The sequence below is a fragment of the Garra rufa genome, chromosome 8 (genome assembly GCF_049309525.1).
Source record: "Garra rufa chromosome 8, GarRuf1.0, whole genome shotgun sequence".
In the NCBI taxonomy this organism is placed as follows: Eukaryota; Metazoa; Chordata; class Actinopteri; order Cypriniformes; family Cyprinidae; genus Garra; species Garra rufa.
The window spans coordinates 18,932,919-18,953,337 of record NC_133368.1 but is presented as its reverse complement, the minus strand read 5'-3'; the positions used below and the strand labels follow the sequence as shown (position 1 = coordinate 18,953,337).

At 39.9% G+C, this 20,419-nt stretch overlaps 1 protein-coding gene across 1 annotated transcript in view; it reads left to right on the top strand.

The window, feature by feature from the left end:
- Nucleotides 1–20,419, top strand: part of LOC141340495 (activin receptor type-1-like) — a 47,550-nt gene that overhangs the window by 8,370 nt on the left and 18,761 nt on the right. The window lies entirely within an intron of this gene.

Below are 20,419 nucleotides of genomic sequence, written 5' to 3'. Positions count from 1 at the left end.
CACTTTTTTCACACTTTGTATATTCTTTTATTATATTATTGCTATACTTTAAATTAGTCATAAATATATTTATAAATGTTCAAAAGTAGGGTTCAAGTGTATTTCTAGTTGTAACTAAATATATTTTTTTAAATACAGATATAGTATGTTAAAAGCACATTTTAGTTCAATTTCATGGTGTCTCAAAATAGCACAGTTGAGTACACTTAGATGGTATTAAGTTTATCTTAACATATACTTAATACTATTTTTTAGTACAATAAGTACAAAATTAGTGTGCGAAAATAGAGTACTTTTAGTACATTACTGAAAAGTGTACTAAGTATACTTAAATAAAGTGTATTTTAGTGCACTTTTTTTAACCTGGGAGAATTACCACACTCAAAATCAGTTTAAGTGTTAGTGCTAATAATGCATTCATATTAAGTGTACTTAAGTACAACTTTTGGGAAAATGTACTTCTACTACAATACATTACTAATAGATTTTTAATCAAATAAATGTAATGTAAACTTAAAATTACCACACTCAAAATCAATTTAAGTGTTAGTGATAATAATGCATTCATATTAAGTGTACTTAAGTACAACTTTTGGGAAAATGTACTTCTAATACAGTACATTACTAATAGATTTTTAATAAAATCAATTTAATGTAAACTTAAAATTACCACACTCAAAATCAATTTAAGTGTTAGTGATAATAATGCATTCACATTAAGTGTACTTAAGTACAACTTTTGGGAAAATGTACTTCTACTACAATACATTACTAATAGATTTTTAATAAAATCAATTTAATGTAAACTTAAAATTACCACACTCAAAATCAATTTAAGTGTTAGTGATTATAATGCATTCACATTAAGTGTACTTAAGTACAACTTTTGAGAAAATGTACTTCTACTACAATACATTACTAATAGATTTTTAATAAAATCAATTTAATGTAAACTTAAAATTACCACACTCAAAATCAATTTAAGTGTTAGTGATAATAATGCATTCATATTAAGTGTACTTAAGTACAACTTTTGGGAAAATGTACTTCTACTACAATACATTACTAATAGATTTTTTATATATTAACTTATTTTAAACTCAAGATTAGTATGTAAACAGTGTACTAAAAATCAACTAATGTTTAAAGCATTTAAAGCACACTTTTGAAAAACACACTAATAAAACTCTTTTGGATGTTTTTTCTGTAGTGTACTTTATTGTAGTACACTAAAAAAATATTTAAGTATTACTGGTATTTAGTATACTTTTGTCAAGTGTACTAAAGTCCTACTGAAGTATAAACATACTTTTAATTAGTAAATTTATAGTGTATAACCATCAAACTTTTATTTAACACAAAAAAAAAAACAATGTACTAAAAATGTATTTGCGGGTATTTAAGTGTATTTTAATTGCATTTAAGTATATTTTTTTTTCACCTGGGGTGGTATGAATTACGGCGGGAGAATTGGAGAGGGTCAGACACAATTTTTTGACAACTTCGTATGTTTTTATTTGTGGGAAATACTTTCTTAAACGAATTTCATTTTGTATCATTTTTATCTTAATTTTTAATACATATTTTTGTTGATCAGTTATTAAAATCAAATAAGAACAAGGAAAACTGGCATTGTGAAATAAAGTGCGTAACTGCCATGCTTCCGCGGCCTGAAGAAAAGGCTAAAACATAAATTGTATCTCTATATGAAGCATACAGACTTTATTAGAGCTACAGAAATACAAACGTTTCGCTTAAATGCACAATCCTTAATCTTCCAGCCCAGGGTCAAGTCTTTATGAACATTTACAAAGATTTGGGACAGATATGATGTAATGTAAAACTATGAATTAACTGCTTTGCTGCTGACAGAAAGCCTGTTTCCACTGCATACAACCTTGTTTCCATTGCCATTTCTGATTGGCCAGCAAGCCAGGAACGCAAGATTCGACCATTTTGATTGGCTAATAGGTTTGTCATTCAAATGTCAGAGGCGGGAAAAAACCTCAGCCTCCTGAGGTTAGGTTATTGCGGGAGTTAAAACCTCAATATTGATGCGATAAAGGTTAATCGTGCAGCCCTAACATGTAATGTGCTGGATGCTGAGCATGCACTCAGGACAGTTGGACATATCAGAGGTAAAAGGAATTATATAAATACTGTTTCGTTTCTCACAAAACTTGATCGTTTTGTGTCTTAGGACATGAATGTATCGTCACGAGCCGCACGGAGTAATTTGGATTTTTTTTTTTACTTTCAAAGGTTTGGTGCCCATCCACTGCCATTATATGACTAACAGACTGCAACAGTTTGAGTTAAAAAGCTTTGTTTGTGTTCTACAGAAGAAACAAAGTCACCTATATCTTGGATGCCCTAGGGGTAAGCAGATAAACATCAAATTTTCATTTTTGGGTGAACTATCCCTTTAACATTTCTTAAAAAAAAATCTAAGTAAATACCATTTTAGAAGTCTCAAGAACCTTTTTTCACTATAATTAATGTTTTGTACAATGGAAATGTATGGATTCCATTCCACGGATGTTAAAAAAATCTTCATAGAACCACAGCTGTCAGTAAAGAACCTTAGAAGTGGTCGACTGATATTGGTTTGTTGACTGCTGATGCCGATATCTTAATTATCCTTTATAATTATAGTTTTATTTATTTAAATTAATGTTTGAGAAATTTGAAATCATTTGAAAATGAATTATATTAAAAAAATGTGTAAAATAAACATACTTGTACATTAGATGACATCTTCCTGATTCTGTAATCTGTTCACAAATAAATATTTAAAAATATATAAACAAAAAGAAAGAAAATACTGTAATCAACAGGGCACTCGGTAATCTGGGAAGTTTGTGTGTGTTGGGAAGCAATTTTTTTCAACAAAATCCAAGGTAACACCCATTTTACATACAGCACACAGTAAAAATGACATAAATATGACAGTGGTCAAATGCATAAAGCACAGCATAATTTAAAATCATGAGTTTAAAGTAGTGTCGATCACACGTCTCCGGTGTAGCTGAACTCTCCTCCTGTCTGCATTCAATTCACAAGATACAAATTTATAAGAAAATTTATAAGCTTTATAAGATCTCTCAACTAGATTCAACCAATTCTGCAAGGTCTGTAGAATTAAATGTTTAATAGACATTTGTTTAAATGATATAGGCACATATTTGCTGAATATTGATGAGAAACCCATTTTCAATGTGTGAAGAGTTAAAGACAACAGTGTCCTTAAAAAAAAGACATTGCAAATGTGTTTGGAAATGCTTTCTCTGAAAACAGATTGCCTTAGAGCAGGGGTCACCAACACGGTGCCCACGGGCACCAGGTCGCCCCCAAGGACCACATGAGTCGCCCGCTGGCCTGTTCTAAAAATAGTACTTGTGAGCTGCGTCTGAAATTAAATTTTATTCTGTTGCTATTCTTTTTTAATCACACTTGCATTAAATATATTTAAAAATGACAATATCTTAAAAATATGTTCATTATACATGAGTTTAGATGAGTTTAGGTGAACTCTGACCTACTCTAGTTCAAAAGTATTTTGCGCGAGACAAAACCAGTGCTCGTGGAGAGTAACGTTAAGCTAGAGGGCGCGGGCGTGACGAAGATGGTAGCTGAATGCAGTTTCTTGCCCCCAAAACATGGCAGAGAAAAGGAAGAAAAGTTATCACTTTCACAACGAATGGGAGGAGGAATTCTTTTTTACGACTGTGAAAGAAACCTGCGTTTGTCTCATTTGCGGGGCGACTGTGGCGACGGCAAAGCGGCACAATGTGGAGAGACACTTCACTACGTGTCACAAAAGCTACCATGCTAACTACCCACCGGGAAGTGCACTACGGACAGAAAAGGCCCGTGAGCTAAAGGCGGCTTTGGGTAAGCAACAGTCTTTTTTCACAAGGCCGGCGAAAAAGTCACAAAAAGCAACCGAAGCCTCGTTTAGAGCTACACATTTTCTGATCAAGAAGAAGAAGGCGTTTTCAGACCCGAGAAGTTTTCAAAGAAGCAATGATGATAATTGCTAACACTGTACTTAAAGACGAGAAAAATGGAACCGATCTAATCTCCACTCTTTCTGACATCCAACTGGGTGCATCTACGATGGCTAGATGAGTGTCAGATATGTCTGGTAATTTGGCCGATCAGCTGGACCGGGATCTGGCAAAGTGCAGCTGGTTTAGCATCCAGTGCGACGAGTCCGTGGACAGCAGCAGTACAGCGCAGCTGTTAGTTTTTATCCGGATGGTGTTTGAAGATTTCTCCACAAGAGAAGAACTGCTGACACTACTGCCATTAAAGACAACTACGAGGGGAGTTGACATTTATAACACGGTGAAGGAGTTTTTCGTGCAGAAAAAGGTTCCATTGGAAAAGCTGGTAGCGGTGACTACAGACGGGGCTCCCGCTATGATTGGCCGACATACAGGTTTCATCGCTCACTGTAAAAGTGACCCAGACTTCTCAAAATTTTTGCATTATCACTGCATCATTCACCAGCAGGGCTTATGTGCAAAAGTGATCGGCTTTGGACACGTGATGACTCCCGTTGTAAAAATCATAAACGACATCTGCTCCAAAGCAAAACAACACAGGATTTTCAAGGTGCTATTGGAGGAGATGTCAGCTGAATATGGTGACCTGCTGCTACACACGGAAATCCGATGGCTCAGCAGAGGACGAGTTTTACTTCGTTTTTTGTCACTTTTGGGTGAAATAAAAGAGTTCAAGCAGTCCAAAGGCGAAGACGTCTCACTGCTAGAGGACACAGAGTGGACACTTGACCTTGCATTTTTGACGGACATTACTGGGAAACTAAACGACTTGAACTGCCAGCTGCAAGGCAAAGGTAAGACTGTTGTTGATATGATAAGTGCTTTAAATGCATTTAAAGCCAAGATGAACATTTTCTCTGTGGATTTACAGAGAAAAAAGGTGCTGCACTTTCCCTCTGTGCAGTCGGTGCTGAAAGACAATGCTTCTGCATCTGAGACATTTGACAAAGTTGCAGAAAAGTACTATGAAGTCATAAACAGACTTGGGCAAGAGTTTGAGAATAGGTTTTGTGACCTTCATCAGCTTGAGCCATGTGTGTCGTTCATTTCCAATCCTTTCATGAATGTGGACACAACATGGTTTGCTGAGCAAGTGCAACATTCAACTTGGATGCTGGACAGGTGGAGATTGAAATCATAACATTGCAAAATGACCTCCACCTCAAAGCCTACCAGGCTGCACCAAACTTTTGGTCCCTTGTTGACACAGAGAAGTACAGTGGAGTATGCACAGCAGCTATGAAGGTTGCTAGCCTGTTTGGTTCAACCTATCTCTGTGAATCAGCGTTTTCTGATATGAACTTCATCAAGAACAAACACAGAACACGCCTTACTGATGCACATCTGAAAGACTCACTCACAGTTGCAGTGTCAAGTTACACACCAGATTACAATACACTGGTGAACGGCATGCAATGCCAGTCTTCCCACTAAAAAAGAAACAGATACCAGATGTTGTCAGTGGCAACATGGCAGTGCCATGGCGAAGTTGAATTAAAATAATGAAGAATTGTGTTCAATTTAAAAGTGTTTTAAAAAATGCCACAGATTTGGTCATTAGTTCAAAATGTGACAAGATGTATTTAAAAATATGTAAGTGGATTTTTCTAACATTAATAATTGATAACTTTTTGAAACAGTGCAACATAGTTCATGATTTGTTAAAAGGGTTTGTCAGTGGCTAGTGAAAATGGGACATTTTCCCCTTTTAAAACATTGAAGAATTGTGTTCAATTTAAAAAGTGTTTTAAAAAATGCCACAGATTTGGTCATTAATTCAAAATTTCAAGATTTATTTAAAAATATGTAAGTTGATTTTTCTAACATTAATAATTGATAACTTTTTGAAACAACAGTTCATGATTTGTTAAAAGGGTTTGTCAGTGGCTAGTGAAAATGGGACATTTTTCCTATGAAATGTAGTGATGTAAGTGATCATCTAAAAATAACAATTACTGATATTAAATTGCTGAATATTGATATTGTTATGTATCTGGTCTGTCTTCTCATCATGAACTCTTGCACACACATTCTGGACTGCAATCCCCACAAGCCACTGCTCTAATCACTGCATTCACCTGCTCTCACTTTACTGATTACTGGTCACAGCTGCACCTCATCACACTGTCTGCATTTAAGCCACTCACACACACAGCCACCTTGCGAAGTCTTATCGTTCCATATGGTCGTTATTCTAAGCGTTTCTCTCTGTGTTGGATTATCTGTGTATGACTCTGGACTGTATACCCCGTTGACGATTCCTGCTTCCTGCCATTGCGACCATTGCCTGTCTATTGAACTGTTTCCCCGGATTACCTACGTTGTTCCTGTTTTCTGGTGATTATTCTGGCCTGTTGACGATTCTAAATAAATGCTGCAAATGGATCCGCACGTCTCAGTCTGACTCCCTGTGACAGAAGACTTCGCCGCCAAGGATCCAGCGGCTTTATTCATCAGCCGTTCACCATGAACTCAGGAGACTGTCTAGTTCGTCTTCGCCAGAACAACCGGCCTATTGAGGAGTATGTGGCTGACTTCTGCGAACTATGTTACCGGGTAGATTTCACTGACATTTTTCTAAAGCACATTTTCTATTATGGACTGAACCAGAATTTAAAACCCAATATGCCTTTACACACCCCGCACTGGACACTTGAACAGTATATAGACTATGCTCTCCTGCTGGCCGGTTCAACATTTACTGTTGGGACTGCGGATGAGGAGCCCCACAGTCTTACAGCACCCATATCACCAGAACTTTCACACATCCCATCTGTCATGCCTGGAACGGTTCGAGCCACATCTACCAAACCGCCCAAGTCTGCAAGCAAGATGGCTGCCACGCCAGAGTCTGCAAGCAAGATGGCTGCCACGCCAGAGTCTGCAAGCAAGATGGCTGCCAAACCTGAGTCTGCACCTAAGATGGCTACCGTCAAATCAGTGACTGCGCCGCCAGAGCGCCCTCCAGTGACTGCGCCGCCAGAGCGCCCTCCAGTAACTGCGCCGCCAGAGCGCCCTCCAGTGACCCCTCGCTCAGAGCCTGCTCTTCCAGAGTCTCCGCTGGAGACGCCCAGCCCTCCTGAATCTCCGCTGGGGTCGTCCAGTTCTCCAGAGCCCGCTTCACAAGAGCGTCGTCCAGAGCCCGCTTCACAAGAGCGTCGTCCAGAGCCCGCTTCACAAGAGCGTCGTCCAGAGCCCGCTTCACAAATGCGTCGTCCAGAGCCCGCTTCACAAGAGCGTCGTCCAGAGCCCGCTCCTCAAGACAGCCTTCCAGAGACTCCGCTGGTTCAGCCCAGCCTTCCAGAGACTCCGCTGGTTCCGCCCAGCCTTCCAGAGACTCCGCTGGTTCCGCCCAGCCTTCCAGAGACTCCGCTGGTTCCGCCCAGCCTTCCAGAGACTCCGCTGGTTCCGCCCAGCCTTCCAGAGACTCCGCTGGTTCCGCCCAGCCTTCCAGAGACTCCGCTGGTTCCGCCCAGCCTTCCAGAGACTCCGCTGGTTCAGCCCAGTCTTCCAGAGCCTCCGCTGGTTCCGCCCAGCCTTCCAGAGACTCCGCTGGTTCCATCCAGTCGTCCTGAGATTCCTGTCTGCCAGGTTCTGGTCACGGAGCTCATGCATGGACTGTTCCCACCCACCCTCCCTGCTGCTCCAGTCCCGCCACCTCTGTCTCCTGACAGTCCCTCTGCTCACCCACATCCCACCTTCGGTGCAGAGGACTTGCCGTGGGACTGCCAGTCTCCATCTGTGTCCAGACTGAAGGATCCCTCACCATCACCTCCAGTCTCAGAGTCCTGGACTCCACCTCGGCCCTCCGACCCTGCGGCTCCACCCCGGCTCTGTGCTCCCTCGTCTCCGTTGTCGGCCGTCGGCCCACCAGCTCCTCCGGGCTCCATCGTCTCTCCGGCTCCGCCCCGGTCAGTCGTCGCCCCACCTTCGCCTCTGGACTCTACTCCTCCGGCTGCGCCTCGTCACTCCGTCCTGCCGGCTCTGTGGACCTCCTCCCTCCCGTGGGCACAGCCTCGATCCTCTGTCACTCCGGCTCCGCTGCGTACCTCCGGACCTCCATCTCCGCCGGGGTCGCCAGAGCCTTGGGTTCCGCCTTGGCCCTCCGGATCCTCTGTGTCGCCCAGGACCATCGACTCTCCGGTTCCGCCTCGGGCTCCACCGGCTCCACCTCCGTCGGTCGGCCCCATGCAGGAGCCAACCCTTCCTCCATCATGGCTTCTCCCTCTGTCGGCTCTGCCTCAGTTCGGGGTTCCAGTACCCCTACATGGACCTGGCCCTCCATCCCTCCCCCTGTTCCGCCTCCGCTCCACCACCCTCCAGGTTGTATTATGTGGTTAGAGCGTCTGGAAGCCGCTCCTTGGGGAGGGGCTCTGTCATGTATCTGGTCTGTCTTCTCATCATGAACTCTTGCACACACATTCTGGACTGCAATCCCCACAAGCCACTGCTCTAATCACTGCATTCACCTGCTCTCACTTTACTGATTACTGGTCACAGCTGCACCTCATCACACTGTCTGCATTTAAGCCACTCACACACACAGCCACCTTGCGAAGTCTTATCGTTCCATATGGTCGTTATTCTAAGCGTTTCTCTCTGTGTTGGATTATCTGTGTATGACTCTGGACTGTATACCCCGTTGACGATTCCTGCTTCCTGCCATTGCGACCATTGCCTGTCTATTGAACTGTTTCCCCGGATTACCTACGTTGTTCCTGTTTTCTGGTGATTATTCTGGCCTGTTGACGATTCTAAATAAATGCTGCAAATGGATCCGCACGTCTCAGTCTGACTCCCTGTGACAGATATCTGTTTCCCTCCTTTATTGTCATTGTTGCTAATTATTGTGAGAAATCATTTACGTGATTAGTGCCTTCACATAGATGAGTATTATTAATAATGTATAACTAAAGGCAAACTGAGCAAATTTGTTATTTCAGAAGAGCGTATTGAACTGGTAGCCCTTCGTATGACTCAGTACCCATGAAGTAGCTCTGTTTCAAAAAGGTTGGTGACCCCTGCCTTAGAGAATCTGCCAGTGAGCAACAGCCAGACCTGAAATTATTTGTTAAGCAGACTCACTATTAATTTATAGGCTCTTAAAGTTTCTGCACTTGCCTGCCATGTCATCATGCTTTAGAATAATTCCTGTGTGATGATCTGGTGGAGGCTGAGTGATTTATTTTTAACAGTGGATTCAGGTTATGGTAGAGCCGATCTGCACATACCTAACCTACAATAACAGACCAGCCAATAAACCAATAAATCATTGATTCGGTACGTCATGCAAGTATTGCAATTGTGGTGAGAAGTCACTTGAACTTCAGATACTTTAGAAAATCCAGTGTTCAGTTCATCCTAATAAGCATTCATTGTCATTGTCATAAACACAACCACTTTCTTATTTAAGGAGGGGGTTTGGGTTATTATGGCTATGTTTTTGGATGTATTGTTAACCCCTGGAAATCCTGTAGAATTTAACCATCAGATGACAACTTTGAAACTCCTAAAGTGTTTTCCATTTTGTGTGCCTTATGCATCAGGTGTTCAAACAATACTAACAGTACTATCTAGTACTATTTAGTACTGTCTAGTATTGTTCTAGTACTATGTAATAGAGTTGTGACGTTCGCGAACGAACCGATTCTTTTGAACGGCTCATAAACATGAACGATGGGAGCCGAGTCGTGGCTGGGGGGGAGCCGTTCTTTCTGTCGTTCTTTTTTTCCTATGCGTGTTTCACACAGATGCACGCAAATTAGCTCCTCCGCGAGACAGAACAGTTATGGGGGAGGGGCGTAAAGTAAGGAACTGCTTTGTATTTATTTACATTGCATTTTGTGTTCATTTAAAACTTGAAGGGGCTGATCTCCTATTTGCAAAGTTTTTGTTATCTATCAAAATGTTCTTTTGTAATTGTGCGGGAATTAATACACAGAGACGTAAATCTTTGACAAGCTACGCCATATCGAGCTAAATATCGCATTCGATATTAAGCTCGATATGGCGTAGCTTGTCAGAGATTTACGTCTCTGTGTATTAATTACCGCTCCAGCGGAACCTGAGCGGAACGCACGTGATGGAGATTTACTTCTAATCAAAGCACCGGCTTCATTGACTAAACGCGCCTCACAATATCGTTCAATATATTGTCCAGCCCTACTCATGAAAGTACAAATACCCAAAAAATTTACTTAATTACAGTAATGTGAGTAGTTGTAATCGGGACTTTTCCCGGCGGCCGGCCGAAGGATTTAAACAGCGGATCACAAATTGAGCGGGCGCGAGGCGAACGCGACCGGCCTGTTTACTTTTACTTTCGATTTTGCGATAACGCACACTCCGTGTAAAGGGAGCAGCACATCTTATAACGTTAATAGTAGGGATGCACCGATCCGAATCGGCCGAGATTGCTTGCGCGTTTTGTCAGTAAAGCCGGTTCTGTAATCAGCGGTAAATGCCATCAGGTGCGTGATTTCACGTTGAGCCGTATATACACACAGCCGTTGTTTACCGACGAGCTGCGCAAATCCATGTTCATTATCAGTGTGAATGTGCGCAGCTCGTCAGTGAACAACGGCATCTCGGTCTATTCGGATCCGATTTTTTTTTTTTTTTTTTTTTATATGATGGACGAAAGTTTCAGTGTGTAAGTTTCAGAGGCAGTGTGTAAACTCGATTAACATAAACTGTATTTTTTTTTAAAGTGCAAAAATCTCGGACGAAAATTTCGTACTCATGTGTGCAATGACGTAATTAACTCCAGCAGCTCGTGTTGGATGCAGGGTTGCCAAGTCCGCGTTTTTCCCCACAGAATTGGTCTACTTTTAAACTGTTGCCATGGGTTGATTTCCCCCAGTTATTTAAAGGTTTTAAATATTGCAGAAATTAAATTTCAATAAAAAATAATTATTGTTTTGTTGTACACTGTTAAGTAAGATCTTTAGGTTTTTTGCAAAATAAATATGTTAAGAATGCATACTCTCCCATGTTGCTTTTTGAAAAGGATACCTACCATTTACTTACTATATTATAAAAATATTAACTTTATTCACATACTAAAGGGACAGGACAGGCTACTCCTCCCAAAATGTACCAAAAAAGTAATACCGTGATATCATACCGTCACCGTTCAAAAGATGAAAATACCGTGATATTAATTTTAGGTCATATCGCCCACCCCTAACTGGTCTAATGCTTATAGTGCAGGTCTACTATGGCCAATTAGCCTGCCGGTTCCACCGCTCTTGAAAGTCAGACAACAATGTGAGGTGTGTGAACATGAACAACATAGACTGTGAAACGTAAGTAACGCGTGTGAAGCAGTGTGAAGTAGAAGACAATAATGACGTTAGCGCCACCCGCAGCTTAGGAGTAGGTAGTACGCTTACGTCGGAGCCATAGACAGTAAAAGAAAGGTCGGAACGGATGCTAAAAATAGACAGGCGAGCAAACAGGCGGCCAAATAAACACATTAATCGATACTCTTGCGGACGAATCGATGCATTGAATCGTCGGCTGCATAATCGATGCATCGATATGAAACTATTAATATTTACACCCCTAGACAGAAAAGTCACTGTATAACAGGAATGACCCATACAGTATTTTTAGTGTTGATAGTAATTTAGTTCAGTATTATCCTCTGACTGCTACTGCTAAGAGTTGCTAGAAGCTTAAAACTGACCTGCAGTTTTAGTCCTGAACAGGTTAGTAGATTTGCCTATCTGATCCATGCGGGTGCTTCCAATCCATTCTCAAGTCACTTGCATTGATTACTCTGATAGAAACCTTTTGGCAGAGCCAAATCGCGTTGCCAGTACAAGCTAACCGATTCGTAATTTATCGAATGGTGATCCACCAAATACAGATTTAAAAAATGTAAGAAGTAGAAAGTACAGCTATTTGTGTAAAAATATAAGGAGTAAAGGAAAAAGTAGTCAGAAAAATAATTAGTGAAGTAAAAGTACTGATACCAGAAACATCTACTTAAGTACAGTAACAAAGTATTTGTACTTCATTACTTCCCATCTCTGTTATGTAGACAATGAAAACACTATTAGAGTCATGCATGCATACTTCAGTATGTAGTAGATGAAACGTTGCCTTAATATAGCAGTCTTTTGTGCTTTAATATTCACAGACGCATATCATATCTAGTTTTGATTTATCCATTGATCAGATTGCACGTTTTACATCCTCGTTATTCTGTAATGCCCACGTTCACGATTGCATCGGGATTCCCTCTGAATCACTTAAATCATACGGCCGTAACTTATAACTTGTTTTAAATGCGTCATACCTTTATCTGCACGGAGGTATTGTGTCCTCGAACATGATCAAACATGTTGGATGTATTGCAGCTGTTTATGTACAGTCATTTTGCGTCCACATTTTTTGTAAATTGGGTCCGTCCTCAAGGACAAACCCAGCTAACAGAAGGTGGACGGATGTGGACCTCAATAATCACTACTACACACCATGTCTTGTTTTAAACTGTTGTTTAATCATTACAGATAATCAGGGCACATTTAACCATCACAAGGAGCATTAAATGAGACTGAATTATCCTATACTATGTTAGATTTCTTATTCGTTAATATGTAAGATGTAGAATTACCATACCATATAATAACCCAGATTTTATGTTTATTAAAGCACCAAATAACATGACTTTAACATAATACTGGATTTTAAAAATGTTTAATCAAGATTCACACCAATCCACAAATGGGTGGACTCCACCCACCTTCTACTTAAGCCAATCAGATAACGTCCACGTTACGCTGACCAGCCGTAGAACGATCTCATTCCAACCTTGGGCTGGGATGATATGGCCGAAAAAATTATCATGCTAAAATTGGTTGTCAAGTCACCTTTAGCGCTGTTAACAATACAGGTTGTGTCAAAGCTACTTCACTGTATTAAAAAGGACAACGGTGTGTCAATAATGCAGTATTGTAAACAACCAATTTTCAGTTAAAGGCATTTCATCATTGAATTCAGTGATGTCATCATCCAGCTCAGTTCAGTTTAAATAGTATACGATATCGCTGGAAGTTAAGTGTCCCCAACTAAGCAAGCCAGAGGCGACAGCGGCAAGGAACCAAAACTCCACAGGTCACAGAAATGAAGAAAAAAAAAAAAAAAAAAAAAAAAAACTTTGGGAGAAACCAGGCTCAGTCGGGGGTTTGCTCTTAAAATTTTGGTCATTTTTGGTGATAAAGATAAAAAGTAATACATCTTTCGATTATGTGAAGATGTTTATTTGTGTGCACTTACAATAACATTGTGCTTTTGTAAAATAATGAAAGCAAACTGGATGCGCTTTCTGCCGTCTCGATCTCTGTGAACTTGAGTGCGAAACGTGTATACTTGCCTTACAGACATGAAAAATATATCAATAGATGTAGAGAGTGAAATTGAAACTCTAACCATTAGGCCACAATCTGGACCTGCCTCATTGAGCCTCATTGCAATCCCCATATTTCTGGGACTGAATAATGTAGGGCCTTGCAAGATTCCAAAAGTTTAAGTTTATTAAAAATTTGAATCTAAAATCATAATACTTAATACTTCTTGATTTATAGGCGTGCAAACTTTGGAGAAAACTTGAAAAGTGCTGTTTCCCAGTTTTTGAATGGTCATCATTTGCACATAATACAGCAAAGAAGACTAAAGTCAACAGATTTTACTGTCTCTGTGTGAAAATAGCATTATGATGCTGCCATCTTTCTGAAGTCATTTTTACCCCTGTAACTTGACTCTGAATCTCAGGTGAAAATTGCCATTTTGACCTCGCTGTACAAAAAAGTGGATTGCTCTTAAAGGTTGTATCAGCGATTTCTAGCCTAAAACATAAAGTGTCAATTTCAGCTGACCTTTCTTCACGATCCGCTCGCTGCCTGCCCCATAAATTGTCTGTGAAAAAAACGCGTCTCTCTGGTCAGCCTAGGGTCCGAGATATGCCAAAAAAACAATCGCCGCTATCAACTATTCCACAGATAAACAGTGTTCCAACCAATCAGCGTCAGGGGTTTGGTGTTGTGGACTTTCCTACTGGTGCAGGGATGTGAGGGAGGCGGAGCGAAAGTCCACAACACCAAACCCCTGACGCTGATTGGTTGGAACACTGTTTGTTTATCTGTGGAAAGGTTGGTAGTGCCAATTGTTTTTTTGGCATATCTCGGACCCTAGGCTGACCAGAGAGACGCGGTTTTTTCACAGACAATTTATGGGGCAGGCAGCGAGCAGATCGTGATGAAAGGTCAGCTGAATTTGACACTTTATGTTTCAGGCTAGAAATCGCTGATACAACCTTTAAATATTCATCCTTGCCATTTAATATTTTGGCTTTTGTCACTCTACGTGTCTATCTTTCCTCAGAAATATTAGCAAAATGAAAATTTGAGCTAGGCAAGTTTTTGAAATTTGGTTTATTTGACACTGAATTACCCATTTGCTCTAGTAAGTTTGCGCTGTGCTGCTGTTTGAACTTTGAGCTGAGTACGTGTGGCACCATTAGCACAGCTTCATTCCACTTTTGTTCCACATAAACATTATATCGAACATTATATCAAACTCTTGTTATCGTTTAATTGAGAAAAAATATATTGCAGTGATTATAGTTATTGTTTCATCACCCAGCCCTGTTCTAACCATAATTTATTCTCACTCCTGTAAGAAACTGCATTCTATGGACACTTTGTTTAAATTGAGCTGAAGTGCTGTTTGATTTGGTTAAAAAAAAAAATATTTCCCTTTATATTTCCATCGGGATCAGTGAATAAGGATAAACTCAGCATTATACACACATTATGATTTCAAAGATTTCGAGCATGATAACACCTTCGTGACGCATCCAAAGTACATAGAAATCATTACAATCGGTGATACTGTCTACGCTGGAAAAGGCACAACATGATGAAAGAGAAATATGTACACATTGGACAGTGGCTTATTTTGCCCTTTAAATCACATGCCGGGTAACAAATATAGGGCATAAATAACATGTATAATATCAAATATCAGCCCAATTGACCATCTGGGCACATTTATATGTAGGCCATTTATAACAAACCTGAACCACATTTAAAAAAAGCATGTGTATTTTTTTTCTCTGTTAACTTGTTAAATGCTGTTGGCTGTTGTGTGATAGTGATTTCATCTATTACACAAACTCACATGTTTATCATGATGGTGGACAGTTAGTCTGGTTAGTTGGTTTCTTCTTGACTAAAATAGCTGGCAACAAAAGTGAGTACACCCTAAGTGAACTTGTCCAAAGTGTCAGTATATTGTGTTATCTGGCACTGCCTTAATCATCCTGGGCATGGAATTGACCAGAGCTACACAGGTTGTTGCTGGGATCCTCTTCCACTCCTCACAGAGAGCTGCTGGACGTTAGACACATGGTGCTTCTCCACCTTATGCTTGAGGATGCCCCACAGGTGCTTAATAGGGTTCAGGTCTGGGGACATACTTGGCCACCCCATCACCTGAATTATTCAGAATGTACAGTACATAATCAAATCCATGTTTTTCTCAATGAACTGCAGCTCCCCAGTACCAGCAGCACTCATGCCGCCCCAGACCAAGGTGCTACCACCACCATGCTTGACTTTAGACTTCTTGGTACTCTTTACCATGGCATCGCCACACATGCTGGACACCATCCGAGCCAAATACATCTTATAGTCTCATCAGACCACAGGACTTGGTTCCAGTAAGTCATGCTCTTGGACAGGTTGTCTTTAGCAAACTGTTTGTGGGCTTTCTTGTGAGGCAGCTTCAGATGAGGCTTCCTTTCTTAATTTCTTCTTCCTTCTTTGCCATGAGATGCCATGTTGAAAATTCAGTGGTCAGTATGAGAGAAATGTACTTAATAAACTAATTTTAACTGCTCTAATACAAGATACACAACTTTGTATGGTCCTGTCAAGCAGACAAAAACATAAACATGATGAATTGGGACATGTGGCTTTGCATGGTTAAACAACATACTGCTATCACTTAGGGCAAAAAAACCAAAAACCACGACCAAAAGAAAAAATAATCATCAATACCGACCGTTGATGACCGTGTTGATGTTACTGTAAGTCCCGACCCCGCGCGATTGCGCCTTCTTTAGAAAGTTAACTAGTCGCAAGTTTGCGGTAAAATGTAGGCTAGCCTAGTTGGGTTGTCGAGGTCAAAACACTATGTAGCAGCTGTGAATCAAATAAACGTATTATAAATTATGTTGTTTCTTTACTCTTACACTGAATGTTTGCTGCTTCAATCCAGATGAGTATTGAAAAGTATTTTCCGCGAAGGAAAAAGGCACGTGATGAGGATGAGGACCATCCTGAACCGGATGTATCAGTCTGAAACAGAGCTTAGTCCGACCAGTGTAATTAGTTATGCTATGCTAATATTTTCAGGCTTCAACTAGTGCTGCTCAAGCAGAAAGACAAGGACAGGGAGAGAAAGAAATAGATTTGTTAAATATCAATAATATGTCGCAAAATAAGGTGCCCTAACAAAAGTTGCAGACTGTGCAGCAAGTAGGCTGTTGTACATGGTGTTAAAGTGTTGTGTAACTAATTATTACATTATTTTTTAATTATTAACCTTTAGGAATTAGGAAATCAGGATCCAATCGTATCCCTATCCAATCGTTCTTTTCATCTGCAACCCCCGCTAACCCTCCCCCCCCCCTCGGGCTGACCACCACACATTGCCTTCAAACCTGTGGGAAACACTGCCGAATATATACTATTGATAGCTGCTAATATAGACAGCGAATTCTGCTCATGCAGATGTAGAACGCACGTGTTTGTTTGCAGTTGTTTGCAGTGCAGTGTGTTCAAATGCAATTTTTTTTGTCTAGACACAGCTGATGTGAGGTGACAACACGGTCGGCTTTTGTCATCGCTAGTTCTTTGAAGTAGGCTTGGTGTGTCTCAGCCTTTAAGGAGGATGCCAAAAGAAAGGACTGCTGAACAGAATCTTTGAGAGTTCAGACAAAAAAAACTGACAAAAAATTAAGCTAGAGTCCCAAACTAGCTTAAGTCAACAGGGCCAATGAACAGGAGCTAATGCGACAAGTGTGAGAACTGACCAGACCAACAGGAATAAAGACTAACAAGATAGGCAGGAGTGAAGGTGAGTTTACGCTTCAGATGTAGGTTAACAACCTCTGGAGTCGTAGACAGGCACTACTGACAGGTGCTGTGTGATATGACTGTTTGTACACTCAAAGAAAATGTATTTGAAATTTAAAGACATGACATAATGCTTATTGTCCAGTGTGCAACCATTTTTAAGCTTTGTTTTACTAATGTTGGAGGCTTCTATTTGGAGCTCTAATAGCGATGACATGCAAAGTGATAAACGTTGCCCACCATGGTGGAGTTTCACCCACATCTGCTTGGTTGTTTGGTATTAATTTCAAACCTTGAATAAGTAGTAACTGGACAGCAAAACGGTGTATAACAGTTATGGTGTTCACATCCAGATTTCTCCACTACATTTCCTGCCTCAGCTCAGAAACTCTGCAGCTGGTATTTTACAGCCGGGTAAAGTGTGTAATTTGTCCACCCTGTCTGAGAGAGCAGCGATGGAGAGCGAGGTTAAGCAATCATTTTTCTGTGCACTGTAATTTAGCTGTCAGAAACAGCTGGTGGTGCGGCCAGAACAATGCAAGAGAAAGAAAATGTAGAGAAAAAAGAGAGCGAGAGGAGCGTTGGTTGGCAGAGCCCTTATTTTATTTTAGACTTTAGACTTCGTCATTTAGGGCAGATAGAGTTGTGTGCACACATAAGGCTGCACGTCTAAGCATGAGAAACGGGTACATTTGTCTTGTCATGTTATCTGACTGTCATGCGCATGCACGTTAGCATTTTTGTGTGTTTGTTGCATGCTGACATGCTTTGGCAGTGCCGGCCTGCTATCTGTTATGTACTGAAAGCAGGTGGATTTGCCCTAAAAATAATTAATATACTGTTAGGAAAAAAAATTATTTGATCCCCTGCTGATTTTGTGCGTTTGCCCACTAACAAAGAAATAAGCAGTCTAGACAGGTCTTTTGTACAGGTAACAAGCTGAGATTAGGAGCACTCCCTTTAAGAGACACCAGGGAGCCAGAAGTCTTGCTGATTAATAGGGGTTCAAATACTTTCTTCATTTATTAAAATGCAAATCAATTTATAACTTTTTTGAAATGTGTTTTTGTGGATTTTTTTGTTGTTATTCTGTCTCTCACTGTTAAAATAAACATACCATTAAAACTATAGACTGATCATTACTTTGTCAGTGGGCAAACATATACATTTTTTTTTTCCTCACTGTAAATGTGCATTATAAAAGATATCAGAGCCATATCAGGGAAGTAGAAAAAGACTGGAGAAAAAGAAAGAAGGGTCACTGCAGTCTCTGTAGGCTCTATAGTGTACTTGTCGATTTCTGTACTGTCCCCAGTCTGTCTGCATTTGTGTGTGCATGATCATCTATTACCTGTAACCTGGACTAAAAATCTTACTCTCTGTTTAACAGTTTTAACTCTGCTTTCTGCTCTTCACCTATAATGCTAGTGTGACTGATGTAACTAAATATAGGATATAACTGGATATAGAAAATATCTGTCAGTTCAAATGATTTGAAAAATGTCTAGATGAATAATCAAATTACATAAATTTTGAGATCATCAGTACTGGCTGATATTGGGCAATTGGTTGACTACCATAAGTGTGTGGCGTGTGTCAGTAAATCTGCTATTGATTAATGCATTTTGTTTGGTTTTAAAATATATTTGTGTGTTTATGCAAATATATGTTACAAAATAAGATTTTTAAATACTGAAATATGTTCATTTAATTTCATTTTTTCCTACTGCAGCATTAGCTATTAAAAATCCTTATTAACAGTTCAGTTTTTGGCCAATAAAAAATCATGATCCCCAAAATCCCTAATAGGCTGTAATCTTGATTACCTATAGTTTAGTATTGCATCCTTCATATCTCAAAAAACTATTTGGTTTTATCAGATTATTAAAAGAAAGATACAGGTTTATGATTCTCTCCGAAAATAGCAGAGAGCATGTAAGCGTGCCGTGGGTGGAGCTAAAGAGTCACGAGCACTTGAGCGCAAGCTGCTAACAAAACACAGAAATTTCATGCGGTTTCACCTACCACCTGCAGTTCCGAAACATGACCACGATTCTTTATCACTGGAAACGCTCTATCTTTCAGTATCAAATGATGTGCAAATCTAGCGTTGAACTGGGCCTTGTTTATAAAACATTAGTCAACAAAATGACGGGAACAATCAAAAACACTTATGAAACTCTGTTGCTGCCACTGTTCACGTAACACTGGGTTAGAATTATGGGAATTATGCCGTTCATGATGTCATAAGAAGCCATGAATGGAAAAAAAAAAAAGTTCAGAAACTTGTACGAACCCGTAAGAAGTGTATTTGGCACAGAAATACTCTGTTATACCCTAGTGGTCTGTCTGAGTCTTGTCCTCTGATTATTGCAACGGCATGTGATCTGTGTAAATAAACAGGCAGCTAGGCTGTTACTATCATAGCAGTTGTTGACTTGGCACGTGGGAGCATATGTGCTGCAGATTTTGAAATGCATTTCATCTGGCTGTGGGAGTGTTATCATTATTGTCTCCCTTTCTCCAGACTTCTTGCCGTCCAATTACCACGCCCTTTATGGCCTTTACAATTGTTTTTTTTTTGCAATTAACAGATTAAACTTGAACAAAATACAAACAAATAATATTTAAACAATTAAAAAAATTAAACAAATTTAATGTAACGAAAATATGGGCAACAAATGGCTACAACAATGAATATTATTACATTAAAAAATAATGTAAAATATCTTAAAAATAAAACAAAATGTTTGCAGAATGTTTTATGAACATTAACTATAAACATTTTTAATTTCCCTAACAAATTCTTAAATTTAACAGTACTCAGCACAAAAAAGAAAATACAAAATTACTGTATATAAAAAAAAGTATATTGCCATTTACTATAAACAACGTAAATGTCTAAACGGCTTTTTATTATGTAAACAAGGCTCAGTATTTCACTCGTATCCATGTAAAACATCATCCTTAACATGCGCAAAAATGTGTTTAGTATCACACCACAGTGGTGGTAACTCTCAGCGGCACAAATTGTACAGCGGACCATTGAGTAGTGTAGTTCGCAATGCTAGAACTGATATGTTGTGTGTGTGTTGCTATTTGCACATTAGATTAGATGATTAGAGTCAACTTTATTGTCATTACACATGTACAAGTACAAGGCAACGAAATGCAGTTTAGGTCTAACCAGGAGTGCAATAA